General features: G+C 31.8%; 1 protein-coding gene across 1 annotated transcript in view; it reads right to left on the bottom strand.

Annotated features, from left to right (window-relative positions):
- LOC139849472 (uncharacterized) overlaps positions 1-24,451 on the bottom strand; it is a 53,032-nt gene that overhangs the window by 12,875 nt on the left and 15,706 nt on the right. The window lies entirely within an intron of this gene.

The raw sequence follows: 24,451 nt of genomic DNA, 5'->3' as shown, positions 1-24,451 counted from the left end.
TTTTATATTTCTAGATTTTTAGGCTTTGCCGTAAAATCCCTTAAGTGCTTTTTCTTTAGATTAAGATTTAGGCGCTTTAGAATTTTGCGACGCAGTTTATAAATTTTAGTACTAATTAAGTTATTGCCGTTTTGGATATAGAATTCATTTAAGCTTTAATACCTTTAGACGCAACTTTTTAGATTTAATTTTTAGACTTTTAAGTTTCGACGTTTTTCTTTCTTATTTTTATTTTTCGACGTTTTTTGACGCGCTTTTTCTTTTTCATTTCTACACTCTAGTTTTTAGGACATAGAATTTTCTTTATTTTCTTTAAATTTCGACGAAAAATTATTTTAAGCAATTAAATTGATAGACATCCAAATTTTCTGGTTCGTAGAAATAGTTAGATTTGTTAGTGGCGAGTTGTGGGCTTCCGATTTAAAGGGTCCTGGCTACCTGCTGCATCTATTGGCTATTCGAAACGTGGGCAAAAGTAGAAAAGTCTATTAATTTGATAACTTATATAATTTTTTGTTTTGAAACTAATAAGAATAATTAGTAAATGCACCACATTGTAGCTAAAATTTGGTAATAAGCGCTTATGGAAAATTTCAAAAATATTTTGGAAACATTCTCTGACATACGAAATCAACTTTATCAATACTCTCAAACGGGTGTTGATGACAATTCGTTCGGTCAATCTTGGATCACGAATGACGAAACAATAACTGGTTGTGAAATCCGTGGAGATTATCACTCAACATGGGAATGTTATTATTACGTTCCTATGGAAAATTACGCACCCATAGAGCCTGATGTGACGACCCGGAAATTTCCGATCAAATTTAAACTTAATCTTATATGATATCGACACGATAAGTAAAGTTTGTAATGTTGAGTCTCAAAGTTTTTCGAACTATTTCCATGAATTCATGTAACATTTGACTATTCCCGACGATTCACGAACAACTTTTGATAAATAAATTTATATATATATATATATATATATATATATATATATATTATTATTACATAATAAATTGAAATGCGTAAGAAAGATCTTATATGATTTATTGTTAGAATTGTGTATGAAAGTAACACTTGTTTATTATTTTGATTAGAACAACTGATGCATGTGAATTATGGGGTCATTTATCATATGCATAATGAGAGGCAATAAAATGGCTGCTAACTTCTTCCTTTACACATGTTAATTTGAATTGGAGATATATGGTTTATGGTCAACATAGTAATCAATTTAGACACTTTATATATCCTTGACCAAGACACTTCGATTAGTAGTATTGCTTTAGTATCATTTTAAACTTTATATATATCACATTCATGAATCAACCCTTAAACACACCCATGTTCTCTTTTCTAAATTTTTAATAATTCTGGTTACTAGTAGATCATATTAGTACATATATGTTCGGACCAACTAGCATGTGTATACATATCAATATTATATAAACTCATAAATATAGACACCCACTCATAATTATATCTACTATACTATTGGGTCACAAGATGCTTTACTGTGTAAATGACCTGTGCAAACTTTATTATGTGTTTTATGGAAAACATATATAGACACATACATTGCATGATCAACCACCATATATTCCTTCTCTATTAGACAGCCACCAATGGATAAATAACCAATAATCACGGATGTTTTGATTATGTCAATCTACCCACTATTTCTAATTGATACAATCACACAAATATAAGTAAAATTATATAATACTTTACTATATATTATATAATTACATTGCACATATAGATATAACATGTGTACATGAATCATCCTTCTTGATTTCTTCAACCTGCCTTCTTGATTTCAGTCAATCGAGAACACCATACCACCGGTCACAGGTTCTGTTTTCCTGTTTAGGATCGAACCAAAACACCAACCAAAAGCTACCCTCCTCGAACCATAACACACCACTGCAATCCTTGTTCACCATTTTCCTCCACCAGGTAATCACCATCAATTATTGTACTGCTTCTGCCATTTTCAACTGCCCATAATCACCATCATCATCACCAAGCTACCTGCTATGTTATTGTTTCCACTGGACTGCTGCTAATACAACAGTTACTTCTGCTGCTGTATACCAGGTTTCTTGTCAGTTTCAATTGAAGGAACTACTACTGCAGCTATACTGTTTAATACTTTTTATTTCGAGCTCAAGCACAAACCAAGCACCACCGTTGTGCTACTAACTTGCTGTTATTACACCTGCAAATCATCAAGCCAGTACACCTTCTATTTCTAATGTTAAATCATGAATCGAACCTGTTTACAATATGATACTCAATCCTTCATATACAAATCAAACAGATAATAATAAATTGATTAATAATTTATGATGAACGATGATAGCTTAGAAAAAATACATAATTATATAATTAGGTAACTAAATAAAAGAACATCATCTATTGTTCTGCTTTCTGATCCAAAACAAGACCCCATTCCATATCCTTATTGAACCTGTAACCTCTATGACTAGTGTTACTCAGATTCTATAGTACTACCGCTTCATTTTTTTCTATTTTGAATCACTATTCAAACAATCACTAACCCTCATCATAATTATTAATCACCATCCTCATACTCATCAAGAACACCAAAGATTGTTACCCTAGTTCGATCAAATAAAAGTACAGGATATATCAAAGGATTTAAGAAATTAATAGAAATTGAGAAGTCAATCACATACCTGATCCGTTGATGAATTGATGATTTATTGATCGATCGAAGAATTAATGACCTATTCAAGCGATTGATTGTTGCTGCAACCTTCTTCTACTCGATTCCTAATGATAATCAAATTCTGGTTCCTGCTTTTGTCGACGAACAGAGATTGATTTATGATGTAAATCGTTGACAAACACATTAGGGTTATGGTTGAAGATTTAGGGATGATTTGAAACTGTGAGTGCTCGAGCTGTTTTTGGATCCGGATTAACAACTTACACCGGAGCAGTTTGTTTATAAACAGGCCAACTAATCTGTTTTGGACTTTATCATTTGAATGGGCCGTAGAAATGGTAGTTTGAACTAGCCCACTATCATGGTATATTATAATTCTTATTCTTATTCTTATTAATATTATTATTATTAATAATTATTATTAATTATTATTATTATTATTATTATTAATTATTGTTATTATTATTATTATTATTATTATTATTATTATTATTATTATTATTATTATTATTATTATTATTATTTTTAACATTATTATTATCATTAGTATTATTTTATTTTTATCATTATTATTAAATTAGAATTTTATTAAAAACTACTATTATTATTAAAAGTTTCATTCTTACTAAAATTATTATTTTGTTATTATTAAAAAAACTATCATTTTCCTTATAAAAAATAACATCATTAAAAGGTAACATTATCATCATTACTATTATCCTTAATTTAGTATTATTACAAATATTAAGTTTTGCAAACTGAAGGTATTTATATAAAAAAATACATTACAATTATATTGATATTACATATTATTATATTTTATCAATAAAATATTAGTAATTAAACTATATATTTTTATCATAAAGACCTTAATGTAAAGTTCTTACTTTTATGAATAAATTATTAAACTACCTTAATAAGAAATTATTTTATTAATATTAATAAATGAATTAATGAAACATAAAACAATTATATCACTTGTAGTAATATATAAATTCGCTCGATTACCATTATATGTGTTAATATATATATAAATGATATAGGTTCGTGAATCTGAGGCCAACCCTGCATTGTTCAATATAGTCATATGTATTTTTACTACAAAATACATTAGGTGAGTTCATTTGCTCCCTTTTACTCTTTACATTTTTGGGACTGAGAATACATGCGCTATTTTTACAACTGCTTTATTAAATGCTTTTGAAATATATTTTGAACTGCGAATACATGAAATGCTTTTATAAATGTTTCGTTTTTATGTAATATTCGTTTAAATAAATAAGTGTGAAGACAAAAGAAGAAAACGACGATTTGAAGACGCAAATGACCAAAAAACTCAAATGTACAAGATATAATTCAAGTGGTTCAATTTATTGATGAGAAACGTCTAAAAATGACAAGAGTACAAGTTACAAAACGCAAAGTACACGATATTAAATCGTACGAAAGGACGTTCGAAAATCCGGAACTGAGACATGAACCAACTTTCAACGTACGACGCAACGGACCGAAAGTTACAAATTAATTATATATATAAATGTAATATAATATATAATTAATTATATAAATTATATATTTATATAATAAAATCCGTCGGCAAGCTAGGAGCCAAACTTGTGTGAGCTGGATTCCACAGCTCCGCACTCGCGGAGCTTATAAAGTCCAAAAAGGCCGCACTCGCGGAGCCCACAAAATCAGAAATCCACCTATAAAAGGCCATGCAATTCGACGGATTATTTACTTTATTTTCTTTTCATCATAAGTAAATATATATATATATATATATATATATATATATATATATATATATTATAATTTTAATTTTAATTTTAATCCTAATAATAAGGGTATGTTAGCGAATGTTGTAAGGGTGTAAGTCGAAATTCTGTCCGTGTAACGCTACGCTATTTTTAATCATTGTAAGTTATGTTTAACCTTTTTAATTTAATGTCTCGTAGCTAAGTTATTATTATGCTTATTTAAGCCTAAGTAATCATGATGTTGGGCTAAAAATATTAAAATTGGGTAATTGGGCTTTGTACCATAATTGAGGTTTAGACAAAAGAACGACACTTGTGGAAATTAGACTATGGGCTATTAATGGGCTTTATATTTGTTTAACTAAATGATAGTTTGTTAATTTTAATATAAAGATTTACAATTAGACGTACCTATAAATAACCATATACACTCGATCGGACACGATGGGCGGGATATTTATATGTACGAATAATCGTTCATTTAACCGGACACGGGAATGGATTAATAGTCACTAGAATTATTAAAACAGGGGTGAAATTATGTACAAGGACACTTGGCATAATTGATAACAAAGTATTAAAACCTTAGGTTACACGCAGTCGATATCCTGGTGTAATTATTAAACAAAGTATTAAGACCTTGTTACAGTTTAAGTCCCCAATTAGTTGGAATATTTGACTTCGGGTATAAGGATAATTTGACGAGGATACTCGCACTTTATATTTATGACTGATGAACTGTTATAGACAAAAACCAGACGGATAAATTGAATAATCCAGGACAAAGAACAATTAACCCATGGGCATAAAACTAAAATCAACGCGTCAAACATCATGATTACGGAAGTTTAAATAAGCATAATTCCTTTATTTTTATATTTAATTGCACTTCTAATTATCACATTTTTATTTATTGTCATTGTATTTAATTGCACTTTTAATTATCGCACTTTTTAATTATCGTAATTTTATTTTATCGCACTTTTATTATTCGCAATTTCATTATCGTTATTTACTTTACGCTTTAAATTAAGTCTTTTATTTATTTAATATTTTACATTAGGTTTTAACTGAGACTAAAGTTTTAAAAATCGACAAACCGGTCATTAAACGGTAAAAACTCCCCTTTATAATAATAATATTACTTATATATATATTTGTATTTTTATAAATTAAAACTAATATAGCGTTAAGCTTTGTTTAAAGATTTCCCTGTGGAACGAACCAGACTTACTAAAAACTACACTACTGTACGATTAGGTACACTGTCTATAAGTGTTGTAGCAAGGTTTAGGTATATCCATTCTATAAATAAATAAATATCTTGTGTAAAATTGTATCGTATTTAATAGTTTTTCCTAGTAAAATATACACTATTTCATATACGCCTCGCATAACATCAAGTATTTTTGGCGCCGCTGCCGGGGAACATAAACGCCGAAAGCGCAACGCTAAAAAAAAAAAAAATTTTATAAAAGTTTTTGTTAAGTTGTTTTTATAAATATAAGTTTTAAAAATAATAAAAATATAAAAATTCAAAAAGAAAGAAAAATACATTTATATTTTTAAGAGTTTATAATATTTACAAGTATTTTTATTTTAGTTTTAAAATTAAATTTTTATTTAAGTTATATTTATATTTTATGTATAATATAAAAAGTAAAAAAATAAAAATATAAAAAAAAACTGAACCTGTAAAAATCGACCCCTTTTGAGCTGAAATTGAATCCTCCGCGACTCGCGGAGCATTTGAACTGGACCATACCGCACTCGCGGAGGTCTTCTGACAGGTCAAACCTAGGACTGCAATTAATATGAAATTAGGGTTTAAAATTTTATTATTATTAATAATTAGGGTTTTAATTAAATAAAATTAGTTTTAGTTTTATTTTAATTTGTATTTTTAAGTTATATTAAGTTTTAATAAATTTTAAAATTAATAGTTTTATAAAATAAATAATATAAAAATAATATTTTTATAAAAATTATATTTTCATAAACTTTAGTTTTATTGTTTATATTTCGTACCTTTTTAATCGTTTCTTGTAATATTTTTAAATTTTTTTCGCTCGTATTTAATTTAAGACATAGTTTTTTGCCGTAGTTATTTTATTTCTAGATTTTTAAGATTTGCCGTAAAATCCCTTAAGTGCTTTTTCTTAGACTAAGATTTAGGTGCTTTAGAATTTTACGACGCTACAAATTTTAGTTTCTTTTTAAGTTTCGACGCGCTACTTTCTTATCTTTTATTCACCGACATTTTTCGACGCGCTCTTTTTCTCTCTTATTTCTCGCCATTCTAGTTTTTAGGACTTAGAATTTTCTCTATTTCTTATCTAATATTTCTTTAAATTTCAAACGAAAAATTATTTTAAGTGGTTAAATTGATAGACATCAAAATTTTCTGGTTCGTAGTAATAGTTGGATTTGTACGTGGACCGGGTTATTGGAGCCAAACAGTACTCAATTATATTGAGACCAAACGAATCCTGCCCCTCTGCTGCATCTTTTGGCTATTCGAAACGTGGGCAAAATCAGAAAAGTCTATTAATTGGATAACTTATATAATTTTTCTTTCATTTTAAAAACTAATAGGATATTCAGTGAATGCACCGAGCAAAACGTTCACCACCTTTTGTACGTTCACCACCTGTAACTCGATCAAGACATCTAGCAAATATTGTCGCCGTTGATTTTTCTTCCGAATTATCATCCAGTCGACCAAGTACTCCAATTCAAATTTCCGATAATCCATTTTTTGAACCCGACCTCACAATTGAGAATCCGGAGAATATTCAAGGACAATTCATAGATCCTGAACCATTAATTTTTCCTCCGGAACCACCAATCATTCAAACAGAGATTGTTGAGGAACGAACCATTAAATCAGAATCCTCTAGTGATTCAGATTCAACAAATTCAATCATGGAAAATATGGAACCTTTAAGTATGGAAGACCGAATGAGAGCTAAACGCTCTGGCCAAGGTCACGCAATTACTCATCCAGACATTAATGCGCCAGATTATGAAATCAAAGGACAAATTCTACACATGGAAACTAATCAATGCCAATTTAGTGGGGCGCCGAAGGAAGATCCAAATGAACATCTTCGTACCTTTAATAGGATCTGCACTCTATTTAAAATAAGAGAAGTGGAGGATGAACAGATATATCTCATGTTATTTCCCTGGACTTTAAAGGGAGAAGCCAAAGATTGGTTAGAATCGTTACCTGAAGGGGTGATTGATACATGGGACGTTTTAGTTGAAAAATTTCTTAAACAATTCTTTCCGGCATCTAAAGCCGTGAGACTTCAAGGACAAATTGTTACGTTCACACAAAAGCCAAATGAAACTCTATATGAGGCATGGACAAGATTTGGAAAGTTATTGAGAGGATGTCCGCAACATGGTTTAGACACTTGTCAAATAGTACAAATATTCTACCAAGGATGCGACATCACTACAAGGAAAGACATCGATATAGTAGCTGGTGGTTCCATTATGAAGAAAACAGAAACTGATGCTTACAAAATTATTGATAACACTGCTTCCCACTCACATGAGTGGCACCAAGAAAAAGATATCGTTAGATCATCTAAAGCAGCTAGAGCCGATTCTAGCCATGACTTAGATTCCATTTCCGCAAAGATAGATGCTGTCGAGAGACGAATGGAAAAGATGACTAAAGATATCCACTCAATACGAATTAGTTGTGAGCAGTGTGGAGGACCACATTTACCAAAAAGATTGTCTCAGTATTGAACTAACAATGGAACAAAGAGAGAATGTTTCATACATAAACCAAAGGCCTGGAAATAATTATCAGAATAATTATCAACCGCCAAGACCAATTTACAATCAAAACCAGAATTATAATCGAAATGTTCCATACAACAACCAACAAGGTCCTAGCAATCAACAAGTATCTAATAATACTTACAATCAGCAAAGACCTAATTTTCAAAACAAATCACCACAAAACGATGATAAAAAGCCGAATTTAGAAGATATGATGACGAGGCTAGTTGAATCTCAAACACAGTTTTTCACATCTCAGAAACAAACCAATGAACAAAATGCTCAAGCATTTAGAAATCAACAAGCTTCTATTCAAAATCTGGAACAAGAAGTAAGTAACCTAGCAAGGTTAATATGTGAAAGAAAATCGGGAAGTCTACCTAGTGATACAAATGCTAACCCCCAGAATGAAACAGCTAAAGCCATTAACACAAGAAGTGGTATTACACTTAAACCACCTGAAATACCTGTAATTTCTGATGAAGCTATTCCTACTCCACAAGAACCACAACCTGATCAAGATAAGGAAAAAGAACCGGTAGTTGAAAAGGTTAATGAAGATAACATAGTTAAAGCTAAACCTTATATTAAACCATACCAACCACCACTTCCTTACCCGAGTAAAATGAAAAAAGAGAGACTTGAAGCCGAGCAATCCAAATTCTTGAATATGTTTAAACAGATAAATGTAAATCTTCCTTTCATTGATGTGATTTCAGGAATGCCTAGATATGCTAAATTTCTGAAAGATCTAATCACGAATAGAAAGAAAATGGAAGAACTCTTGGCTGTTACTATGAATGCTAATTGTTCTGCAGTGCTGTTGAATAAAATACCAGAAAAACTATCTGATCCAGGAAGTTTCACAATTCCATGTTTTCTGGGAAGTCTTAGTTCAATAGAAGCATTGGCAGATTTAGGTGCTAGTATAAATTTAATGCCGTATTCACTATACACTAAACTAGACCTTGGAGAATTGAAACCAACAAGAATAAGCATACAACTAGCCGATAGATCAGTAAAATATCCTAGAGGGATAATGGAGAACATGCTAGTTAAAGTTGGTACTTTAGTATTTCCAGTAGATTTTGTTATCCTGGACATGGAAGAAGATTCTCGAGTACCTCTCATATTAGGAAGACCATTCTTAAACACGGCTAAAGCAATAATAGACGTGTTTGGTAAGAATCTGACCCTAAGTATAGAGGACGAGAGTGTTACCTTTTCTGTTGATAGAGCAATGCAACAACTGCAATCTGCAGATGATACATGCTATTATATTCAAACTATAGATTCACATGCAGAATTGTTAGAAGAATTTCCAGAATTACAAGGAACAGGAGAATGTTCTTTAGGAGAAGGAACTGAACCAATTGATGAAACTGAAATGTTAGCTACACTTATGGCTAATGGATATAAACCAACAACAGAAGAAATTCAAATGCTAAAAGAAGAAGACAGATATCGATATAAATCATCGATAGAAGAACCTCTGACATTAGAGTTAAAGCCACTTCCAAACCATTTGAAATACGCTTATTTACACGGTGAATCTGAATTACCTGTAATAATATCGTCTTCTCTTACTGAAAATGAAAAATCTCAACTCATTTCTGTGTTGAAAGCTCATAAACCAGCTATTGCATGGAAGATTCATGATATTAAAGGAATAAGTCCTTCGTATTGCATACATAAAATCCTTATGGAAGAAGGTCATAAAACGTATGTGCAACGCTAACGAAGACTAAATCCTAATATGCAAGATGTTGTTAAGAAAGAAATTATTAAACTGCTTGATGCAGGTTTAATTTATCCAATTTCTGATAGTCCATGGGTAAGCCCAGTTCAATGCGTGCCTAAGAAGGGCGGCATGACTGTCATTACAAATGAGAAAAATGAGCTTATTCCTACTAGGACTGTAACAGGATGGCGTGTATGTATTGATTATAGAAAATTAAATGACGCCACCAGAAAAGATCACTTTCCCTTACCTTTCATTGATCAAATGTTGGAAAGATTAGCCGAAAATAGTTACTATTGTTTTCTTGATGGTTTTTCCGGATATTTTCAGATTCCAATAGCACCCGAGGATCAATAGAAAACCACATTCACGTGCCCTTATGGTACTTTTGCTTACAAACGCATGCCATTTGGACTTTGCAATGCCCCTGCAACCTTTCAAAGGTGCATGATGGCGATTTTTCACGACATGATAGAAGAATGCATGGAAGTTTTCATGGATGACTTTTCAGTCTTCAGTGATACTTTTGAATCATGTCTAGTTAATCTTGAACGAATGATTATTAGATGCGAACAATCAAATCTAGTACTTAATTGGGAGAAATGCCATTTCATGGTTAAAGAAGGCATCGTTCTTGGTCATAAAATCTCAAAAGAAGGAATTGAAGTGGATAGAGCTAAAGTAGATGTAATTGCTAAACTTCCACATCCCACCAATGTTAGAGGAGTTAGGAGTTTTCTAGGGCATGCCGGTTTTTACCGACGTTTCATAAAAGATTTTTCTAAAATTGCCACTCCTATGAATAAACTACTAGAAAAGGATGCTCCATTCATCTTTTCAGATGAATGCATCAAATCTTTTAATATACTTAAAGAAAAACTCACTAATGCGCCAATCATGATAACTCCAAATTGGAATCTACCATTTGAACTAATGTGCGATGCAAGTGATTTTGCAATGGGAGCCGTTTTAGGACAAAGGATTGAAAAACGATTTCAACCTATATATTATGCTAGTAAGATGTTACAAGGAGCACAAACAAATTACATAACTACTGAAAAAGAACTCCTTGCTATTGTCTTTGCTTTTGACAAATTTCGTTCATATCTCGTTCTAGCTAAAACAGTGGTCTATACTGACCATTCTGCTCTTAGATATCTATTTTCAAAACAAGATGCTAAACCAAGATTAATCCGTTGGATCTTACTCTTACAAGAGTTTGATATTGAAATCCGGGATAAAAGAGGAGCAGAAAATCTCGCCGCTGATCATCTTTCTCGTCTTGAAAATCCTGAATTAGAAGTTCTAAATGAATCGACCATACAAGACAACTTTCCTGATGAATATCTATTGAAGATAGATTATAATGAAATTCCATGGTTTGCAGACTATGCAAACTATTTAGTATGTGGATTCCTTGAAAAAGGATTGTCGTACCAAAAACGAAAGAAATTCTTTAGTGATATAAAACACTATTTCTGGGAAGATCCACATTTGTTTAAAAGTTGTCCCGATGGAATAATACGCCGATGTGTATTCGGAGATGAAGCTAGTAAAATCTTAAACCATTGTCACATACGACCAACAGGAGGGCATTATGGGCCTCAACTCACAGCAAAAAAAGTTTATGATGCTGAATTCTATTGGCCTACAATTTACAAAGACGCATACCTTCTTTGCAAATCCTGTGATGCATGTCAAAGGGCCGGAAAAATAAGTCAACGTGATGAAATGCCACAAAATATCATTCAAGTATGTGAAGTATTTGACATTTGGGATATTGACTTTATGGGTCCATTTCCAAAATCTCATAATAATCTATATATTCTCGTAGCCATTGATTATGTATCTAAATGGGCGGAAGCACAAGCTCTCCCAACTAACGATGCACGAGTTGTAGTCAACTTTTTAAAACGCCTTTTTGCTAGGTTTGGAACACCGAAAGCTTTAATAAGTGATCAGGGTACTCATTTTTGTAATAATCAACTTGAGAAAGTTCTTAAAAGATATGGAGTAACTCATAAAATCTCCACTGCTTATCATCCACAGATAAGTGGACAAGTTGTAAATACCAACCGAACATTAAAACGTATTCTAGAGAAAACCGTAGGATCAAATCCGAAGGAATGGTCCATTAAATTAGTGGATGCACTCTGGGCTTTTAGAACAGCCTACAAAACTCCAATTTGAACCACATCTTTTAAACTCGTTTACGGAAAAGCATGTCATCTTCCAGTAGAAATTGAATACAAAGCATTTTGGGCTTTGAAGATATGTAATCTTGATTTACATAAAGCTGGACGTCTACGGTTAAGTCAACTAAACGAATTAGAAGAATTAAGACATGAAGCATATGAAAATTCATTAATCTATAAGGAAAGAACGAAGAAATGGCATGATAAAAGAATCAGAAGTTCAAAAGAATTTAAAGAAGGAGACATAGTTCTTCTTTTCAATTCACGATTCAAGCTATTTCCTGGAAAATTGAAATCAAGATGGTCTGGACCATTCATAGTCAAAAGAGTTTTCCCATACGGAAAAGTAGAATTGATAAATTCAAATGGGATTGAATTTAAGGTTAATGGTCACAGAGTTAAACATTACATAGATAGTCCAATGGAAGTTGACAATGAAGTTAATCAAAATTTCGACACCACAGCTAACTAAGTGTGGGGAGAATCAAGTTTTTAAAGGATAATATGTATTTCTGTTAGAGTTAGATTTTCTGTTTTCGTGTAGTTCTCGAAAATGGAACCCGAATGGTCTTTCCCTAGCAGACCCTAAAGAACTAGTCTTCTCCCCCCATTCTGAATTTTTATTTTTATTTTAGGTTTTACGAGATGAAGACTTCCTGTGAATTAAACCATGGTCTAATGCTACACGCTTTGATCACTAAACGTAATAATGACACCCTTCCAAGTGAAATAGTATCATTAATCAGAAGTAAATTGGACGGAGTAAGAAAAGAATCCAGATGCGAAAATAATAAGTTACAATTTGGTAAAGGAAAATCAAAATCCGCAGCGAAAAGGAGAGCACGACACCTTGAAAGATGTCACAAATGCGGAAAATGGTCACACGAAGGAAAATGTTCGACGAATCAGACATATTCCAATACCGAATTCATTACTTTATGCAGAGACGGACCGTTCATATGTTTAGAAGAAAAAACATTGAATGCTCGAGGTTACGCCTATGTAGCTAGGGAAAATCAATTAGTCCGACTATCTTATGAGTGGGCTAGAGCATATCACTAAGAATACTATCTCACAGGTAAGTTTGTACAGTTTTTATTTTTATTTTTAACCTTTTGATAATAAACGCTAATTTGTTCGCTATAAAGTATTAAATTGGTATTTGATAAAATTAGGTCTTGCGACCGAAATTATTGATATCATACAAAAATTTATTACATCACTGCGAAATTTACCGTTTATTCTTAAGGTATAAATATCTTTAATCAATCAACCCAAAATATTTCAAAAATTCGTCATGAGTTAAACTAGGTTATGGATCTGAAATTACTTTACCAAAAAGAGGGGTGTATAATTTTGATAATATTTGATTGATTAAAGTGGGATAAAAGACCAAAAAGATTTTTAATTTTATTTTTACTTTGTTTTTAAAATTAATATTAAAATAATATTGTAAACTTGTTAAAATCAATATATTTAGTTTGTAAATATTTGAAAAATTAATATTTTTAATATAAGTTTGTATGTATAAAAACAAAAATATAATTTAAGTTTGGTGTGCATTTTTAATTTTATGCATTTTAAATTTAAGTTTGGTGTAAATTTAAAAACAAAATTTACTTTATTTCGTTAAGTTAAAAATATGATTTTTAAAATTCATCGTAAGTTGAAGACTAGGTCATTGAACCGAAATTGCTTTACCCAAGGGAGGGACGAGAACTTTTATTATCATTATTTTTAGCCTTATTGAATTAAAGTATGCCAAAAACCTTAAAAAAAAAACCAAAAATCTTAGCTTTTAAAACAAACGCCAATATGTTTGGAAACTTCGATAAAATTTAATCAATTTTCTACGCTTATCACCTTCAATAATTTAAATTGTTACTGATTTCTTGCAAATGAGGGCATTGCAAGATCTTAAGTGTGGGAAGGGGTTAAATTCTTTCGGATTTTAAAAAATTTTTGATTTAAACACTTGGTTACCATTAAAAATACTAGTAAAGCAGTAGTTGTATTAGAATCTAGTGCTCTCTGATAATAAAGAACAGCCCTAGTCTTATATACTGACTACCCAATTCTAGTAAAATTTTTCAACATTTTCAAATAAATGAATTCAAAATCATGTTTATACAAATTTATGAACGACAAAACTAGGTGTTAACACCGAAATTATTGTTACCTCGGAAAGGACATAAATTGAGAAACAACCCAAAATGTTAAAATTCATTTAAAATGAAATAGAGGATAATAAAAAGGCAAATAAAAGAAAATAAAAGCCAAGTGTGGGAAAATTTACCAAGTTATTTAAAACATATATCACATATTTTTGTACAAATAACTGAAGATACTTTTTCTTTAGACTAAACTAAACAGTTTTACCCTTTTTACTGTAATATATTTGAAAGAAAGATGGATCTACACGATGAATCAATTCTATCATTAAAAGGAAGTAAAGTCTTCCGAAAAAGAAACACGCTTCTTGATTTAGGTCATGAAGTTGTCGTCCAGACCAGCTGTAGGTTGACGAAAAATCTAGAAATGTCATCTCTAAAATCAGCAGGAAATCCACGGACCTCATCATCAAACAGGGTTGCCAAGTGGTCAGACTTATCCTAACCATGAGAGGATCTGTCTCGTAAAATGGGGAGGGCGCCGTGCAAATTAGCTTGATAAGACTAATGAATCAGACCCCCAGAAAAGGATAATCTCCTTAAAAGATCAAAAATCAGCTTTTAAGACTGATATTACTCAATCCTTGAGATTGACCTTAAAGATTGAGAATTACAAACTCATGGAATTCGATGATATCTAAACTCGAGCTTGAACGAGAAAATATTTTGATCAAAATTACAAACCGATTTGTTTTCTGAAAACCTATTTTCAATGCATTCATTACTATTGAACGTAAAATCCTAGGAATTCACCTGGAATTCATTAGGTCACCTGAACCAAATCGGGTGTCAACCGTAAGAACGGTGGTTGCATAGCATGGTCGAAGACAGGACCTTGTGCCAGACCGAAAAACTATAGGGTGATCTTTACTATTGCTCCTACAAAGGATAGTAATTGCATCCAACACGTTATAGACCATAATCAAAAGCATGTCACGGGACATTGCCTTAACAGTTGCTTGTTCAACGCTTTCCTTTACAACCGGACGGTAGTTTACCGAAAGGTAATATACGGAGCAAGTATACTGGATGTGTTGCTTTCCAAATACAAGGTTAGCAAGTGGGTGACACAAAACCGCAAGTTTTGAGTTAAAATTTTCAAATTTGAAACCCACCAAACCCACAAAAAGAATTTGCAAACACCGGTGAAGGGTTATTCCGGAAAACTTATCTAGGGTAAAAACTAGATTGAATTTTCAAAAAGATCAAATGTTTTCATAAAGATCCAATTTCCTTAAAGGATCTAAATTTTTATAGTCATGTGGGACTGTAAACCATAAAGTTACTACCATTGTTCATACCGCTGTAATGAAATCACTGATGTATAAAGTGTGAGAATAAAAAAAAGTGATTCGAGTGAAGTGTGATTTTATTTCAAGTTATGTATTGCTTGAGGACAAGCAAAGCTCAAGTGTGGGGATATTTGATAATGCTAAAAAGGAACATATATTTAGTATCAATATCCTTCCAATATGTAAAGCTTTTAGTTGCAATTTTTCTATTTTTATGTAATATTCTTTTAAATAAATAAGTGTGAAGACAAAAGAAGAAAACGACGATTTGAAGACGCAAATGACTTAAAAGCTAAAATGTACAAGATATAATTCAAGTGGTTCAATTTATTGATGAGAAACGTCTAAAAATGACAAGAGTACGATGCAACGGACCGAAAGTTACAAATTAATTATGTATATAAATATAATATAATATATAATTAATTATATAAATTATATATTTATATTATATTTATATAATAAAATCCGTCGGCAAGCTAGGAGCCAAACTTGTGTGAGCTGGATTCCACAGCTCCGCACTCGCGGAGCTTATAAAGCCCAAAAAGGCCGCACTCGCGGAGCCCACAAAATCAGAAATCTACCTATAAAAGGCCATGCAATTCGATGGATTATTTACTTTATTTTCTTTTCATCATACGTAAAAAAATATATATATATATATATATATTATAATTTTAATTTTAATTTTAATTTTAATCTTAATAATAAGGGTATGTTAGCGAATGTTGTAAGGGTGTAATTCGAAATTCTGTCCGTGTAACGCTACGCTATTTTTAATCATTGTAAGTTATGTTCAACCTTTATAATTTAATGTCTCATAGATAAGTTATTATTATGCTTATTTAAGCCGAAGTAATCATGATGTTGGGCTAAATATATTAAAATTGGGTAATTGGGCTTTGTACCATAATTGGGGTTTAACCAAAAGAACGACACTTGTGGAAATTAGACTATGGGCTATTAATGGGCTTTATATTTGTTTAACTAAATGATAGTTTATTAATTTTAATATAAAGATTTACAATTGGACGTACCTATAAATAACCATATACACTCGATCGGACACGATGGGCAGGATATTTATATGTACGAATAATCGTTCATTTAACCGAACACGGGAATGGATTAATAGTCACTAGAATTATTAAAACATGGGTGAAATTATGTACAAGGACACTTGGCATAATTGATAACAAAGTATTAAAACCTTGGGTTACACGCAGTCGATATCCTGGTGTAATTATTAAACAAAGTATTAAGACCTTGTTACAGTTTAAGTCCCCAATTAGTTGGAATATTTGACTTCGGGTATAAGGATAATGTGACGAGGATACTCGCACTTTATATTTATGACTGATGAACTGTTATAGACAAAAACCAGACGGACAAATTGAATAATCCAGGACAAAGAACAATTAACCCATGGGCATAAAACTAAAATCAACGCGTCAAACATCATGATTACGGAAGTTTAAATAAGCATAATTCCTTTATTTTTATATTTAATTGCACTTCTAATTATCACATTTTTATTTATTGTCATTGTATTTAATTGCACTTTTAATTTTCGCACTTTTTAATTATCGTAATTTTATTTTATCGCACTTTTATTATTTGAAATTTCATTATCGTTATTTACTTTACGCTTTAAATTAAGTCTTTTATTTATTTAATATTTTACATTAGGTTTTAACTGCGACTAAAGTTTTAAAAATCGACAAACCGGTCATTAAACTGTAAAAACCCCCCTTTATAATAATAATATTACTTATATATATATATTTGTATTTTTATAAATTAAAACTAATATAGCGTTAAGCTTTGTTTAAAGATTTCCCTGTGGAATGAACCGGACTTACTAAAAACTACACTACTGTACGATTAGGTACACTGCCTATAAGTGTTGTAGCAAGGTTTAGGTATATCCATTCTATAAATAAATAAATATCTTGTGTAAAATTGTATCGTATTTAATAGTTTTTCCTAGTAAAATATACACTATTTCATATACGCCTCGCATAACAACAATCATGCAGCATTTAAATCTTGTGGTCTATCAAAATGATGAATTTTATTGTTTTATGATAAACTTAAAAACTCACCAACCTTTTTGTTGACACTTATTCTCACGTTGTGGACCATGTGTCATACCCCGTCCAAAATCTTCCTGAACGAATACAATAACATCTGATACCATCGCGATGAACTGACTTCTATATGCCATAAACGACTCCATGTAATATCTTTAACATGAGCAAATGCACAGCGGAAGATTTCTTTCATACCTGAGAATAAACATGCTTTAAAGTGTCAACCAAAAGGTTGGTGAGTTCATAGGTTTATCGTAAACAATAAAATTCATCATTTTGATAGACCACAAGATTTAAATGTTGCATGGTACAAATGGGCCCGAATCCTATACCCACCTGTAATGTACATACGATATCTTTTAAATATAGTACACCTTTCTCGTGTACGAAATCATCTTTCATAAATCTTAGTAACCGTACACATATCTTGTGCACAAAAATAACATACACATAACCTGTGTATAAAATCATTCTCTCGATATATAACATTCACATCAACTGGTGGCAAGTATCATGTCCACATAATTCAATGGTGGTAATTATCATGTCCACATAATTCAATGGTGGCAATTATCATGTCCACATAATTCAATAATAATCCGCAGAACTTCTGTCTGCATAATAATTCATTCGAGGAATGTTTTGCTTGTGTCTATCTCGTCAAACATTTATAAAAGCATTTCATGTAATCGCAGTTCAAAATGTATTTCAAAAGCATTTAATAAAGCAGTTGTAAAAGTAGCGCATGTATTCTCAGTCCCAAAAATGTAAAGAGTAAAAGGGAATCAAATGAACTCACCATACGATATTTTGTAGTAAAAATATACATACAACGGAACTGAACAATGCAGGGTTTGCCTCGGATTCACGAACCTCATGAAGTAGTCCCTTAAAAATGCCCAAGTCCGGGTTTGAACCCACGACGTCCCGCTAACCCGATAACATCCTAACCAATCCGCTGACAAATCATTTCTGCTTTCACTCTCAAAAATCAAAATATAAATCGTATTTCAATTCGTTTTTTTTTTCTTCTTTAAACCACATCTCATGATCAAGTAATACCCTCACCAATTTATAATTCAATCTCAACAGAAGTTTAAGCTGGGTTTCGATTTTAAATTATCATCATCTCATATACCATCATCTAACATTATTAGGTTCATCATATAAATTGTTAATCTTAAAATCATTATCCTTATCATACTATGTATCAAAATCTTAATCTATTTATTATTATCATCAAATTAATATCATCATCAAAATCATGTATTATCTTCATTCTCTTAACATCATCTTTATCTCATTTCACCAAGTATCATTCGATCACCATTTTACCATAACATGATCAACCTTAACCACCTCTCGGCCTAATAGAAAACGTACAATGGGTCTCGACCCATTAAATTATCTAAGCCCAATTACTACCACAAGTCAACTGCCCATTCCATATAGTTCAATCAATTAATAAGAGCCCAATATGCAAAAGGAAATTCTGTGCTTGGCCTAGAAGAAATCGATGGGCAGTGAGAATAATAATAAAAAAAAAGTATTCCATTAACAATTCAAACCGGTGGCCCTCAATTCCCACCATGCTCCATATGCTTACTTAAAAAAACAAATTATACTATATTATAATATCAAGTTGCACCACCTTTATGCTTGTGAATCGACTACTTTTATTTGTTAATATTACACTCCACCATCATTCTTTTACTATATACGTACCATCATCTCCTCATAAACCTCATCGTTCTTTGTTGTTTTCACGTATCATCGTCATTATCGGTTTAGAACTAAAAACAGACCGGTACAGCAGTCTAGTTCGAAAGAACACAGAAAAATAATAGGTGTAGTTGTAGGTTGCAGGTGTGGTGATGATGGTTTCACAAAGAAGAAGGAGGGAGAAAGAGGTAAGAGAGTGACGGTTGGCTTGAGGTTGAAGATGGTGTTCATGGTGGTCTACAGTGAAGGTTTTACAGCAACAACAAGGGATGGTTGTGGTAGTTTCATGATGATCAGGGTGACGGGTTTATGGAGATGAAGAGTTAAGGTGAATTGTGGTGGCGTAGAGATGGTGGGTTTGTAGAGTGGTCTAGCTAGTGATAGTTTTGGTTTTCACAAAGAGGAATCGTAGAGAGGGAAGGAGATGTGGTATGGGTCGATGATGGTGTGTGGTTCGGTTCTAATCGAAAAACAGAAGAGGCATAGCAGTCGGTATCCTACGACAATGGTGGTGGCTGTGAGTTTGTGGATTAAACATTTACTAGCTAGGAACCATGGTTAAAAGTAATGTGTTATAGGAAATACATAATATAAGTAAAGAAAGAATGGAAGAGTGGTGTCTATCACATTTAGTCACATGTATATATGTATTATATTATGTATATTATTGTTCTTTGAATGGGATTGAAAGAGATGCATAACAACCATACAGTGAAGCCATCGGACCTTTTTAAATTTTCAATTGTGACATCCGATATTAATAAAGAAATAAGGTTTTAATTTACCACAGTTTATGATTTGAGTTGTTTATGTTATTTTCATGTACAGAGTAATCAAAATGTGGTCCATGACTAACACCATTCCTGGACCACTACTTTATTAATTAAACATAAATAGTCATGACAGATCATCTCAAGAAATTTGAAATTGCTTCTAGGAGCTATTATATTTTTATCGTACAAAAATCGTTTTATGTTAGCTTTATCAATTATCAGATTTTGTTTAGTGTGACATGTATTTAGTATATGTGAGTGAGAAAAGAGTCTTCATTCAGAACTACAGTTATTAATAAAAAAAATATCTTAGATATAAGAAACGTGTGAATTGTTAGCCGTCGTCTATTACGGGCTGACTTTCGTACTCCGTTGCTCAACAGTGGCGGATACAAGTGTTCAGAAAAATCTCATATTTTTAAATTAACTATATTTATTTATTTTAGTCATTATGGTATAAAATTCGATCATTAATTTATTAAATAAAAATTACACCAACTGTCCCTCTCATTTATGGGTAAAGTATAAGAAGTGTTAAAACTTAACAAATAGTTCCTAAATACATTTTTGGTAAGCCTAAAATTTATAGAACTCATTTTCGTAATCCCGTTTATTTTAAAATTACATAAGTTTGAATTTAACTTGCTTAATATCAATCGAAACATCAAACGAGTATTACAATCATTTGATATTTATTTTTAATATACTTTATTTATATATAGAGATATATTTTAAATAATAATTATTTTAATATCCTATTTTTATTTTATTAATTTTTTTTATAACAACAACATATAATATTTCAACTTATATTTCGAATTATTATTTATATATACATACACACATATCTATTTACAATTAATTGTTCGTGAATCGTCGAGAGCAGTCGAAAGTCAATTGAATATATGCAACAGTTCAAAATTGTTGAGACTCAACTTGACAGACTTTGCTTATCGTGTCGAAATCAATTAAGAATTAAGTTTAAATTTGGTCGGAAATTTCCGGGTCATCACAGTACCTACCCGTTAAAGAAATTTCGTCCTGAAATTTGAGTGGGATGGTAATGGATGACAATAAGTATGTTTTCCTGACGCGTATGAGCTGATAAATGAAGTTTTATTACTGTTGGGTAATATGGTTAAGATAATTCGATTTCTCGGGAGTACGAGTGAAGCTATCACAAAATAGTGGAATGAGAAAAATAAGTTTTGTCATAACTTTTCACTAGTCATGGTTGAATTTAGAAAATAAGGGGCGTCTTAACTTTTGACGTTGTCTTGGTTGAATTCCAGAATTCAAGGGATTTAAAGAAAATCTTCGTAATCTAAAAGATTTGATTTTTAGGCGAGTAAGGAAATTAGGATCTCTCTAATTAAATACGGTGATCTGCTTCGATTACACTGCCTGGTATTTCCATTATAAATGAAACTCTTCCGTTCCATTATTCTCACAATCCCTATACTTTCTTCCTTAATCCATACTTCTAAATATTGTAACAATGCTTAACCCAGTTCTGATCCTTGTCCTTATCCTGACTGTCGCATCAATCATTCCCCTTTTCCAACTTCCACCGGAGGATTCTGTTAACTTCTACTATTACCTTGGGGTTATAATATTTTTCATTCTTCCGTGTATTTATGTTGCTATACACATTGATATACACGGTTTGTGATTTCGGTGTTGTTGTTGTTGGGCGCTATATTTTCTCTTATATTTTGGAGCTCCATGCTCACGTTTTCTCTTCCCGACTTTAAGTCAAGCGAATAATGGTTCAGAATTTCGTAGATATCGAGTTTCAAATGATTATAACGTTCTAAGCAAGAAGGAACGTAATAGCACGATTTGATTTGGTAAACTACCAGAATCACTAAGAATGGAACTATCAAGAATATAATTTCTTGATACGTTCAGAGATTAAGCAGAATGAAAGGGTTATGTAACATGACACATGATGATGGTATGATCTACTGTGAACCATCATCACGTTTCATTAGAAACTCAGCATAACTTATTGTAATATAATCACGTTGGCCAAGCGCCATTATATTATACTAATCCATGCTTCAATTCCCAACACTTCTCCACAATTCATTCGTAATTTATACTTAGATTTTACAAAAGTTTCCAATATCATGGAATACAGAAAACATGAAGAGGTTGATAATTTCAGAAAAGAATATTTATGAAAATATCCTCAGAAATATCGAAGATATTTATGATGATATTTTGGAATTTCTAAGTTCGAAGGTTGATGAAGAAAAATTTTCCGCAAGATTTTAACATGACTTCGGAGCAAGATATTCTCTAAAGATTTCATCGGATCCAGAATTACCTGGATTCTTTGAATATAGAGTTTGGTACTTGTATTTATCCTTAGTCTCCTTCATGGTTAGCTCAATCCATTTTTTAGTACCAAATTTTCTATCGAGCTTTCCCAACACTTCATTCTTTATCATCAAACTCTTGGCCATTTAGGCCATCTACCATTTTATTGTTTCCTCTGCATTTAATGCAGCCATATCTGAATCGTCGGTTATCAATCCGAGGTGGTTTCAAGATAATTGTGTTTTTAGATGATTAAACGCTGATGGTAATATGGTGGAATATAAAAGGTTTCCCGGTAACAATAAAAGAGCACACATATATTTCAAGTTATAATAAGGTTGTTTCGAATGAAAAGTCAAAGTTGTCTTGCTGGAGCTGTGACAAAATTGGCTAATTTGAAAAGGGATTGCAAAGTTATTTTTGGTAATAACAACTTCCAAAGGGTTAGCACAGATACGTTTTAAGCATTTACTCAGGTTCTGAGTGTTTTCAGGTGCATAACTATATGTATTAATCTTTTCTTCCGTAGATGAAGTGCGGTTGGTTCATCCTCTTGATTGAGGTGTTTTCAAGAATCAGGAAAGGTTTGAACGTAGATTGTAATCGTCGAGATACAAATGAGGTTTAAGATGAAATCAAGTGGCAAACTTGAAGAGTTGTTTGGTTTCTTATGTTATAATCAATATTTTAATTCATTTTAATTGTCCAATGATAGTAGTCCAATAGTTCAACCAAGACTAGTATATTATAAGGAAATAGTCATAACGGATATAGGAACAGTTAGCTAGGATTTGGTTAGTATTGGTCTAAAGTTTTACGTGGTTAATTAATTAGTTAATAATCAATTTTATTTTGTTCATTATTTTCTTCATTATGCCAATTGTCGAATCTTGACTTGGATTCTGATCGATCAAAATCCAAATACGAAATTGAGTTTAAATGAAGATAGTTGTTCTTTGGTGAACGGATACGTATATCGGTGGTTGTAAGTAGGATAGTAAATGACTGTTGAATCAGATTGAAAGAATGTACAGTGTAACTTTTTAATGTGGAACTAAATATTCCTCGGGTATTATCTACCCGTTAAAATATTTTCACCATTAACAGTTTTTACGAAAGAATTTTTAATTACAATCTTTATGAAAACATATATACATATATATTTTCTTCAGATGTAAATCGTGGATTTAATGAGTCAATGTGATATTAAACTCATATGATTTTCGGTTTGAGCTAGAATAAGTAATCTCTAAAACTATTAGGATCCACATATTCTTCGCAGAATATTTCTTCAATGAAGTTATGGATCAATACTTCATCGTTTATTGTTGTTGGTACTCCTTGGTATCTATGGTGCGTATGATGTTGATGTTCGAGGTATAGATTTTGATGCTGAGGTGTGGGATGCGGATGTTGCTGTTGATGGTGGTGATGGTACCAGTGATGTTGCTGAAGCTGGTACGCTTTGCACCATATTTTTCAAGGCTACAACTCGGTTGCGAAGTTCGTTGACTTATTACTCCGGAATGATTGTTGGTAGGAACGAGCGAGTGAATAAGGTTTTGAATCTGAGATAGTATATAGTCATGACGAGATACCCTGGAAAGGAAAGAGAAATTGGTATTACGAACAGATTCGCAGGTAAGTGCTTCAGGTTCTTCACCAAGAGGTGAATTTGGTTGATGGGAAGGATCACCTTCTTCTTGTCTCCAATGATTAAGTAGATTACGAACCCATCCCCATTTCATCCAAAATAGATGATGACTGATTGGTTGATTCATTCCGGTGACGCTGCTTCGGAGCTTAGGTGAACAACCATGTCAGAATAGCTGTCGAATTCCGAAGAACTTGAACTAGAGTTCCATTTCGTATGATTG

Source organism: Rutidosis leptorrhynchoides, chromosome 1, assembly GCF_046630445.1.
Source record: "Rutidosis leptorrhynchoides isolate AG116_Rl617_1_P2 chromosome 1, CSIRO_AGI_Rlap_v1, whole genome shotgun sequence".
NCBI classification, from domain to species: Eukaryota; Viridiplantae; Streptophyta; class Magnoliopsida; order Asterales; family Asteraceae; genus Rutidosis; species Rutidosis leptorrhynchoides.
This window is presented reverse-complemented; position numbering and strand designations above follow the sequence as displayed.